General features: G+C 31.4%; 1 long non-coding RNA gene across 8 annotated transcripts; it reads right to left on the minus strand.

Moving 5' to 3' along the window:
• Positions 1-8211: 8211 nt before the first annotated feature.
• LOC131609336 (uncharacterized) lies at positions 8212-11513 on the minus strand. 8 transcript variants are annotated; one of them, XR_009286103.1, is made up of 4 exons: positions 11108-11513; positions 9738-10903; positions 9583-9659; positions 8212-9507 (listed from the first exon to the last, which is right to left on the minus strand). It is a non-coding gene; the product is annotated as an uncharacterized LOC131609336 (long non-coding RNA). The 8 variants fall into 8 exon arrangements; XR_009286105.1 differs by lacking the exon at positions 8212-9507 and having other exon boundaries at positions 9577-9659; positions 9738-9843; positions 10554-10903; XR_009286101.1 differs by having other exon boundaries at positions 8213-9507; positions 9583-10903.
• Positions 11514-11773: the final 260 nt, after the last annotated feature.

The raw sequence follows: 11773 nt of genomic DNA on the forward strand, positions 1-11773 counted from the left end.
CCCAACTCAAAGGATTGACTACTCAATTGCTCAGAAAGTCAACTGAACTTTGACTAGCCATAACTCCCACATGGAACATCATAAATTTCCCAACCAAAGCTCATTCTCAAGGAATTTTAATTCTCTACAGCTTTGATGTTGGGTCCAAGATCCAGAAACGCTTGCGCATAAGAGATATGAGCCAATGCATTACAAGTCCTTCTAGAAGATTGCAAAAAAAACTGTTTTTTGTCAAAGCCAATATCATCAAGATAAAATCCCCAAATGGGAAAAAGATTCCAAAGTGGCTTGTAGAGGACATCTTGAGGTTTCCAAAAAGTCCCAGAACACCTCCATATGATAAATATTGAATGAGTTATGGCTTGTATAAGTGGGGGCCATTTTGAGAAAAACGCATAAAAAGCAAAGTAATGAAGTTTGATGTTTTGAGCTATTTGGGCCTAGCTTTTTGACTTTAAAGTCATCCATGGACTAAGTCAAGACCTCTAAGTCTATTATTTTATTTTTTATGATTTTTATTTATATTTATATGGATTTTTATTCATTTAAATGATAAATAAATAAAATAAAATATAAAATAAATAGATAAAATCATGAATGATGGTTTGAATATTTTCTAGAAGCAAAAGACCAGATTTAAAGGGCAAAAAACGTGTGGTAGCTTGATTGGCTTTATTGAGTATTAAAATAGAAAATATCTTTTTAAAGTCAAATTCCAATCTTGTGATTTGAAGAGATTTGAATCCAAATTTCCTAACCTAATTTGTGTTATATATATATATATGTAATTCATGCCAAAGCTAAAGACAAGGATTGCAGGCAAAAAATTGTGGAAGAGGACTTGGCTGCAGCCAGAAACCAAATCTCTCTTGAAGAAAATACGTGAAATCAAGAAAGTGAGGAGACGAGATTCTAAGACAAATTCGAGCCAAGCCAAGTCTCTTAATTGATTCCTCAAAACTTTCTGGACGCAATTATATCATCTCTTCCGATTCAGACGCGTCAAAATCATCTCTGCATCCACGGTTTGCAGTGTGTTTCTTTCACAATCGATTTCGTCCATTCCTTCATCATAAACATGATTTCATCACGTATTCGTGTTAATAATGGTGTTTGCAACATATTTGAATGGTTTAATTAGAGATTAAGTGCAGGTGCCGCAATCTACCATTGTTAGGGTTCATAGGTTCATAATTGGGGATTTTAGTTAAGGGTAATTTCTGGTCAAATTACTAGGTCTAATGGATCCGTGGGACGATATATGTTCGGTCTGGACTGTTTGTTTGCGATTATTGCTATCGATTTGCAGGATTTGAAGGCCAAGACCTATGGCTACGGGTGACATCCGTAGGTAGAAGATGTACCAACAGCATATCTGTAGGTAAAAACCTGGTTCGGAATTGAGTTTAAGAACGAAGAAGAAGAGAAGGGAGGGCGCGCGTTTCCTTTAAGTTTTTTTTAAATCTTTTATTTTCATATATACGATTCGTTGTGTTTGTTTTTCAACATGTGAACATGGCAGAGTTGGTAAAACGCTATCGCTGGTAACGATGGGGGCGCGAGTTCGATTTTCACTTTCGCCAATATTTTTCTTACAAATTCTCAAACGACAGATCCTGTACGTGCCAGCCCACACGAGCGTAATGCTCTTTTCATTCCTGGTCATCAGATGCATCTCTACCCAGGATCCAACGCATGTGGAACGCAGGAGCATCACGCATCTTCAGAAGCCATCCACACAGGATCACTCAGCTAAGTTTCCAAAATTTTTTATTATACATTTCTTTTTATTTATTTCCTTTTACTTATATATATATATATATATATATATATATATATATATATATATATATATATATTTATTTCTTTTACATAATTCCTTTTAAAATAAAACCTTACCCTTTTTACAAATAATAATAATTATATTATTCATATTATATTTATTATATTAACTTTATTTATTTATTTTAATTATTTTAATTAGTTTTAATTTATTTAATATCTTTAATAAAATCATATTTATTTTATTTTGATTCATAAAATTAGGAGATTGCTTCTTGTCCGATTATTTTCTTTTCTTCGATTTAATTAATTAGGTTGCGAAACCAATAATTAATTAAATCAATTTGTTATTTTATTCAATTAACGCCCGAATCAGGGTTTATGAAGATCGTGCGTACACTGAAAAAATATTTGTCTGTATCCTTTTCAGGGTTTATCATCTGACATCTTCTGACTACGCGCCTGATCAAGATCCGAAGCTAAGTATTCAATTTAAATTTAAAAGTCTATTTTGTTTCCTTTTATGTTATGGTTTACCCTTTAAACCTTTTTGAACTATGCATACACTCACACCTTCTTCTGCCTTTGCTTTTGCCGTATATTTTCAGGGTCAACCCCGAGGCTTCCTCCGACTGTCAACCATATCAGATCAAATTCGAAGCTAAGTACCTGTTTATTTATCTATTTATTCTAAATTTCTTTATCTTTTTTATTTTTAGGGTTAGCAATGTTTGCCTCTGAACTGATAATGCACTCACCCTAGTTTGCTTTCTATTTTTTTCATTTTTTTCAGGGTTTATCAACCGTCAAAGCTACGAATAGTCGGTAACCCTAAACCCTATCTCAATTATTATTTGTGTCAAACCTATTGCTTGTTCATCCCGCTGGTTTCAATTCTCCTCTCCTCCTCTGGTTGCAATTTCCCTTCCCCCATTATCACTGTTAATATTAATTGTTGTGGTTAGTAATTTTAGGGAGTGTAACTCTGAACTGAATTAGAATCACCTAACTATAAGATAAATATCTGAATTTGACCACGTGATTGATGCACCCACGCACACTTTTGGGGTAACCTCTCTGTTGCCTTGTTGCCTTGTTTTTTTGCAGAATAGTCAGTCCCTCGAATACGAGGATACCTCAGCCATGTTGCCTCGATTAAGATCATGGGTCCCTAATGATGCTGCCTTCGATACACTAAACATGATCTCGACCCTCGGAAGTTGCCTACGAAAAGACTGAGGTATCCTCTAGCTGCCTACGAAAAGGCTATTCTGGTTCTTCCCTTAGACTACCTGCCTCTCAATGGCATGGGACAGTCTTATGGCGAACGAACTCACGATGACCCTTCAACCTCCAAATGAAAGGCTTCCGGCCCTCTTATGGCATGGATAGACCCTTTCACCCTGAAAGGCTAAAAGAACTCCTTTTTCAAACTATAAGGTAATTGCCCCTAATTGCTTTGCCTTGCTCTAAAACTTTTTTCATATTCTTTCTCATAATCCTTCAAAATGGCTACGCTCATTTACGAGCTAAAGTCCATATTCTTTTTCTTCTACATTTCTGAAAACAAAGAGCAAAGCAATTAAGAGCCCATGGAAAACCATGGATGCAAAGGGTGCCTTACACCTTCCCTTTGCATAATTACCCCCCGAACTCAATTTTTCTCAAAAAGGTTTTTTTCTGTTCTTTTAGCCTTTCCAAATTGGATAAAATAAAAGTCGGTGGCGACTCATGCTATCCGCAACATTTCGATATAAAAGTCAGTTCACCGTATTACATCATGTTTTCTAAGGCTAAAAAAAATCAAAATTTCAAAAAAAGATCACATAAAATTCTTATGTTCGCATGATCAAAGAAATATAGAAGATAAAAAAGACACTGAAATAACTTACATCGCTTGAGACGATACATGGCTCATTCGATGAATAAAAAAAAAAGAGAAACAAACCTACCTATGTCCCATGTCATTCCAACTTCTGAAGTTACTTACAATAAACCTACCTAGACATTCAAGTAAATCAAAACACATTGTTTCTACTTCTAAGTCCACCATCTCTTCCTTTGAAAAAGATAATAAAAATTAGTTGGAAGAAATAAACAGCCTTAGAAAGAAACAAATTATTTTACTTCAAAAATCTTCTTCCAATTCTTCTCCTTCTCATGAGAAACTAGTTAAAAGTGTGAACAATGCAATGTTTTGAAAAATAAAATTGACAATCTTCATAACACACATGATAAGTTTACCAAATGAAGAGATAAGTTAAATTACATCTAGGCAATCAAAGAGAATTTTATAACAAAATCGTTCTAGGTTAATAACCTAAAATTAATGTCAAAAGTTTTATTAACATATGTGTTTTGGGACGCCCATAAGGTCAAAAGGGCAAAGGCCCTATAACAAAGTAAGAGGGATGAATCACAATATAGGTAGTCCCCATTTCCTCTTTGAGCAGGTGATTCCACACGTGAGAACTTTGCTAGTCGTCCAGATCAATTTGACGGCTGACCGCGTTCCATGTTTTCAGATACTAACCACTTCTCATATGTAAGAAGGGAAATATGTCATTTCTCAAGATTCAAATCCTTTCTCATTCATACATCAGTTTTTACTCTCATACTAACTTAAGAGTCAGAGTACTAACCTTGTAGGTCAACCCCCTTTCTACAATATCAAAAGCTCAGAGCCAATGTAAAAAGCTCTACATCCTCAATTATCAATCAACTCTGGTTCCACTACGGAGCAATATGCCTTGATAGAAAGACCTTCAATACAATACTCTTAAATGTAATTACTGCAAGAAAAATTACCTTGTCACTTTATTTGGTTTTGTTAAGAAAAGCCATGGAAGTAAAAATGGTTATCATCCTTCTCATTTCCATAAAGAATACCATGAACGTAAAAAGAGAATCATGTCTACATCATCTTATCACTATAATTATGATCCTAATGAAAAATCTAGAGAAATGTTTATCACACTAATATTAAAGGACTAAAAAATATTTGGGTACCAAATGTCAAAAAGTCAAGTTATGATGCATATATTCATGATAGCTTGAAATCAAAATATCATGTCGACAGTGGTTGTTTAAAACATATGAATGAAGAAATAAATATTTCTATTATTTTACTCATACAATAGGAGAAGTTTCTTATTACAATAAAAACAAAGGTAAATTTGTTGAATATGAGATTATTGGTAAAAGCCCTAATCCTACTGTTGAGTTATTATGATTATTATATTTTTATCATATAATTTACGTAGTATTAAGAAAGTTGTGTGACAAAGGTAATAGAGTATCATCTAATTATTCTATATGCATGGTCTTTAAAAACTCTGAAATACAAGTTTATCTTTTTTAGAACTTTTTAGAAAAAAACTATGATTATAAAATAATTCATTAATATTACTTTTGTTGAACTAACCTCATATTTGTTGTAAAGGTATAATTCTTTGTTCGTGCAGATAGTCTAAGAAAATGTTTCCTAAAATATAAAGACGCCAAAAAGATAAATAAAAAAAAAAAAAGAAAAATTGATATCATTTGAAGCATATTCAAAAACATCATATGAAGAAACAAGTTGATAATGGGACGAAGAGGAATGCTTTGTAGTATAAAAGGCTAAGTGTCAAAATAAGAAAAGATATACAAAATATATGTCCAAATATTTCTCAACAATTTGATGCTTAAGGGATTCTTTGGAACTGACTTCATAAGGGAATATTTTTTCAAAAAGAATCTCACTAATAAAGAGATTCCATATATTTTTTCTCGTATCAAGATTTAGAGAGCTTCAAAATGAACAATATTGAGTTTGAATCCATAAATAATCAAGGGTACAAACTCCTTTAATGCTTACTTTTTGTTTGCTAAGACTTAAGTCACTAGGTGGATAATGGACTTGAAAAACTCTGGTTATTCCTCTGACAAGTGTTAAAATATCACATCTTCGTTATGTTTATTTTTCTACTATCTTTTGAAAATAGAGATTTTCATAAAAGGGGTTAGAAACCAAGAAGGAAATGTCACCAAAATACTTTTTTTATAAGAAAAGATCTCAAAGCTAAATGCTCCTCTATGTGTTTATGTTTCATCGTGTAACTCATCTTTTTTATAGGCTATTATTTGCGTGATATATGTGATGTTTCTTTTCCCCACCTTTTTAATGATACCAAAGGAGGATAGGTATACTCTCATTGAGGAGTAGAGTATACGCTCTTTATCTGTGAGAGACAGTTTAACCAGGGTCGACTCTGGACCAGGGCAAACAGGCCCACAGCTCAGGGCCTCATAAAAAATTGGGGCCTCATATTAAATGGATTTGGGCTTTAGAAATTATAAATAAAATATTTATGTATACGTTATGGTGCAACAACTAACACAAATCAAACTATAGTGCGTTGGCTGTGTTCTGTGACTCTAACTGCTAGGTGATTTGTTCGATCCTTTGAACATATTTTGAAATATTTTTTCAATTGTTTTCAAATACTGCTACCCGGTACAATAAATGTATATTTGTTTTCAATTGTTTTCATAAATTGGCACCTGATACAATTATATACACATTTTGAAATATTTTTTCAATTGTTTTCAAATACTGCTACCTAGTACAATTATATGTAATTTTATTTTTCAATTGTTTTAAAAAACACCACCATATTTTATAATATTAAAATTAAATCATGAGTAGTGTGCTAAACAACCATGGTTATATTAAAAATTTATTAATATTAATACTTTTTTAATATTAATATTATTTTTAACTAAATTATTATGATTATATATATATATATATATATATATATATATATATATATATATATATATATATATATATATATATATATATAATTAGATTGATAGATTTAAAATATTTTTGAAGAAGAATTATATATATATATATATATATACAGGGGCGGACCTAGAAATTATATAGGTGGGGCTAAACATTACAAACTAAATCATATAAAAATGATTAATAATATTTTTTTAATGCAATACATTACAATGAAAATCGTCTATCATTCATTTCTTGAAAGTGAGCTAAAAAACATCCTTTTGAATCTTATGAGCAATCATAAAGGTTATTTCCCGGCGCACAATTTATTTCATTAGCTATCTCTGCGTTAATTGTCTTTAAAGTGTCTACCAACTCAAAAAATGACCCCTTAAATAAAGAATTAAGGGGCTCGCCACTCCCTCTAAATGGCACGTTACATCTCAAAAGAAACTTAATATCTATAAGGGATGTATTTAGACGAATACGATATTCAACATCTATTTATTTAGTTTGATTAATAAACACGGCCTTAATACTTTAGTTTGAGTTCATGAAAGCATAACTCATATGCACACAATGAGCATTCTATATGCCGAAGAGTTAATGGTGTAATTGTCACCCTATTCTAAATTTAATTATTGTATTCCTTAATAATCCTTTTACTTTAATTTTTTTAAACATATATTTTAGATGTACTAATATTTTATAAGTTTAATATTTAAATGTTTATTATATACTCATTTTATTTATTATTAAATTTTTGTGATAAAATATATTATATTTTTATAAGTGGTTGGATTTATTATTATTTTTATATAAAAACATATATTATTTAATTTTATTCTATTATAATATTTATATTTTAGAAAAATTAATACTATTTTTAATTAAATTTATAATTAATTGGATTTTGAATTAAGTTATTAGGTTTAAATTATTATATGATGAAATTTTAAGGTTAGTTGTTAAATTATATATAATATGAAGAAAAAAAATGAAAAATTGGTGTGGCTATAGCCACACCTTGCCTGTGAATAGGTCCGCCCATGTGTATATATATATATATATATATATATATATATAATTAGATTGATAGATTTAAAATATTTTTGAAGAAGAATTATATATATATATATATATATATATATATATATATATATATATTAAGAATTATATATATTGGGGTCCATTTTTATAATTTGTCCGGGGTCTCTAAAATGTCGGGACCGGCCCTGAGTTTAACCGCTCAAATATTTCAATATATCTTTTTCTATTTTACCACCTTCCTAAGAGATGTGTTATCATTATAAAAAGGGGGTAATTGGTGTATGGGTGTATGGGTGCCGGGTCAAGATTGGGTGGCAAATAAATTCTCCAACTATAGAATGAAAAAAGACAGCCCAACATGACAAAGGCCCAAAGTTTCTAATATTTGCGAGTGCAACCCAACGATAATCTTTCATACATGGTGAGCAGAGGACAAATTATTCATATTCCATGTTATCACAATAAAATTGTTCTTTTATGATTAACAATGTAGAATTTGTCGTGACATTACTTCAGTACAAATCACGTTGCATTGGAGTACAAGTGATACCCATTCATAGCGTGTAGTACAAAATAAACAATATTTCAATGGCCATAAAACTTGTCCAATAACCAGTACTAAAGTGTAGTACAAGTATAAAAACTACATAAATAACATCAATGCATTATTCTGTTTCAGTAACAAATGTATGGAGTTGAAGAGAGTATATCTTTAGGACTATGGTTTGGACAAGTCATAAACAAGAGCAGACTTGTAGCATGAGGCGTGCCATTGTCACTTGTCTAAACTATAGTTTTAAAGGAATCATCTCTTCAATAAACTCGGCAGCAAGTAATTCAGCCTCATTTCAAAGTAATCACATCACATAATTAGGTTCTTTTATTGATTTTCTGGCTTCATGTTTTGTTGATGATTTCTGGCTTGATGTTTTAAACGAATCATCTTTTTAAGTGTGTAATTCTTTGATGTTCTTCTATTGGAAGAGAAATTGAAAGGGAACTCACCATCTCTAATGGTGAGGTATTTTCATTAATGAATTTCTTGTTATTACACTTACAAAAATGTTACATTTATACAAGTGAAGCTTAAGTGATAAACTAACGGGTATAAGCTCTAAAAAATCTGTAACAGCTTCAGCATTTTTAGTTTTCAATGTTGTTAAACATTTTGACTTTGTATATTTTAGTATATAATATGACTTGTAACACTCCCCAAAAGATAAGGGGTTTGCAAGAAAGAACCTTGAGCTTGCTCTTGAGTTCTTGAAATGTAGCCGTTTCAAGTGGCTTTGTCAATGTATCAATAACTAAGCTATGTTTCTTCTTCAAAGCTACTTGTAAAAAAGTTATTGACATTGAAAAGTTGCTAGCATAATGAAACTGTTGTTACCTTATGTGAGAGGAAGGTTTATTTTCCTCCCTATATTTTTGACATAATAGTTCATTTAATTGTCCATCTTTTCATTAAAACACAATAATGTGGACCGGGAATGACAATTTATCATTGCATATTTTTAGTATATTTTATAGTAAATTTAAGTGTTTTTTATTTCACTACAAGAAAATTGACTTTCCGTGACACTCAAAAGTTGTCACTAAAAGCCAATAAACTGTAGGTAAATGTCTACAAAACTTTTAGTGACACCCTCCTTTGACGTCTTTAAGGGGTGTGGTGTGACGCTTAATTGAATGTCATTGTAACTTTTAGCTACAGACAATATTTTACCTACAGTTATACGACTGTCACTATATGTTATCCTATTAATATAATTAGTAAAACTTATACCTACGACTTTGTAAGTGTCACTAGAACTGATATAAATTTTAATTTTTTTTAAATATAAAATTTCTTTTTGCTGCCACAAAAACCAATCAATTTTGACAGAAAGTTGATCAACCTATTAAAGAATGAACATGAGTAGTAACAATTTAATATTATCGGAAAATAAAGGCATTGAGATAAACAAGTTTACCTCTTTTCTAGAAGAGAGAATTGAGCACCAATAGTCATCAGAAGAATTTTGGAGTTCTTCTTTTGATGAGTATAACACTGAAATAACCAAGCAAAACAGATGCATGACAATCATGCTCACATCATTAACATGAAAGAACCTGTGATTTTACTTACTTGTGTTAAAAGCCCAAATAGCTATAGGTTTTTCAACATGGCTGAAAAAGGAAAGCCAATTTTGAAAGCCAACCATTGACTAATAAACTTTAAAGAATGCTATCTCCTGAAATAACAGAGTATTAACTGAGATTACAATTTACAAATAGGTAAGTCAGTTTCATCTTATAGCATATATAAGCAGTATCCTCATATAAATGCCTTTTAGAATGGACTTATTTGACCTTATCACATTTGTGATACTCTGTTGGAAATCTTACGAAAACAAACTATAACAATTCAAAAGTTGGTTTCAGTGTATTTTCATAAGCTACCTAAGATAGCTTGTGAAAACAGTTTGAACCCTTCACGGTTAACAAGAACTAAAGACTTAAATTTTATCGACTCAATCAATAATACTATTTATGGCATGTACTATTTTTGGTAATACCATGCACACCTAATACAAAATCGGCATTGAAATGAAAAACTTCCTTACTAATTGGCATTTGAATTTAGTAAACAAGCACAAAAAAGAGACAAATATAGTAAGTAATTTGAAGTTGTTAACAAGTCATCACCATAATGAATAACAAGTAAAGGAAATAATTTAAACAATGTTACCAATGACATCTCTACATTAGACTAAGTAGATCAAGTTGTAGCAGCCACAACAAATTCAGAAGAGAAAAAATGAACAATTATGAATTTCTTTTAAGGCTTGGAACAGTTTTAAGGCAGTCAGATATGCAAAGTTATAGAAGTTTAATGGCCTATAACTTATAACCATGACAAATATCTATGACACAAATTTATGTAGAATCTGTAGATACAAACCACGTTGGCCAAGATAGGGGCAGTTGTCTATGACACAAATTTTTCCATTGGCTTGTATATGAGAGATTGATTGGTGCCAGGTTTGGGATCCATGACAGGAGAATTACTAAGTTCACCTCTAAAAATGTCAGCCTGTAATTATAAAAAACATAAGAGAGTATAGAAACCATAAAATTGACCAAGGAAACTCAAGATTTAGGACAATGTGCCATACCTTCTCAATTTACTTATTGCTTGTGTACCTCGCCATTGGTTTCAATCCAGCCATCGATGCTACATAGAATAGAATATTATCCTCGGAAATATCCCAAAAAACAAACCCATTTTTCCGATTCCAAACACAGCTACACCTTCAAACACAAAATTCACCAAAAAGAAGCATAACAATAGTAAACTCATTTAATTATAAGAAAGTTTCACACTAAGAATGCAACAACATCATACTACATAAAAAGGATTTATTTCTATGCATCTACATCTATGGAAACAAGTGTACGAGAAGGTGAAAATATGAAAGAAGAAGAACATAGAGTGTGATGGCGGGAGGTCCTCACCATGAAGAGGGAAGTTGGAGGTCACTGAGAAGTAGTTCGAAAAGACGATTTACTTCCTTTCTCTGTTACCCGTCGCGGCGGCCGAAGATAGAGGAGTGGTGGTCGACGACGATGCTCAATACAACGATCTACTTGGTTCATTAGAGAGGTCAAGGTATGTGGATTGCGAAAATAATAACTGTTTTGTCATTTGAGGTCGTAGTGGCCGAAAAAGGAGGAGATTGAGATACAACGATGATAGCATGAAATCACAATTGATTTAGTTCTTTAGAAAGGCCGTGAGATGATGCGTATGAATATCAAATTTATTTTTCTATTGGAGGAGGTGGTGGTCGGAGTTAGGTTCGGAGAAGGGGCGGTGGCTAGGGTTTTGGAGAGACCGAGAAGAGAGAGTTGGTATACGCTGAAGAAAGAAGAAAAAGACGTGAGGAGGCTTTTGTATTTTGTTATTAAAAAAATTATTAAAAAAAAATATTTTTAAATTATATTATAAAAAATAATTAATGAATTATCTATACCTACGCAAGAAATATCTGTAGCTATATAGTATCTATACCTACAGTTATTATTGGTGTCACTAAATATTGGTGTCATTATATGACAATTTTCTTGTAATGTTTTTAATTTGTTTATGTTTTTATAATATTTAATAAATATTCTAATGAA

Source organism: Vicia villosa, linkage group LG6, assembly GCF_029867415.1.
Source record: "Vicia villosa cultivar HV-30 ecotype Madison, WI linkage group LG6, Vvil1.0, whole genome shotgun sequence".
In the NCBI taxonomy this organism is placed as follows: domain Eukaryota; kingdom Viridiplantae; phylum Streptophyta; class Magnoliopsida; order Fabales; family Fabaceae; genus Vicia; species Vicia villosa.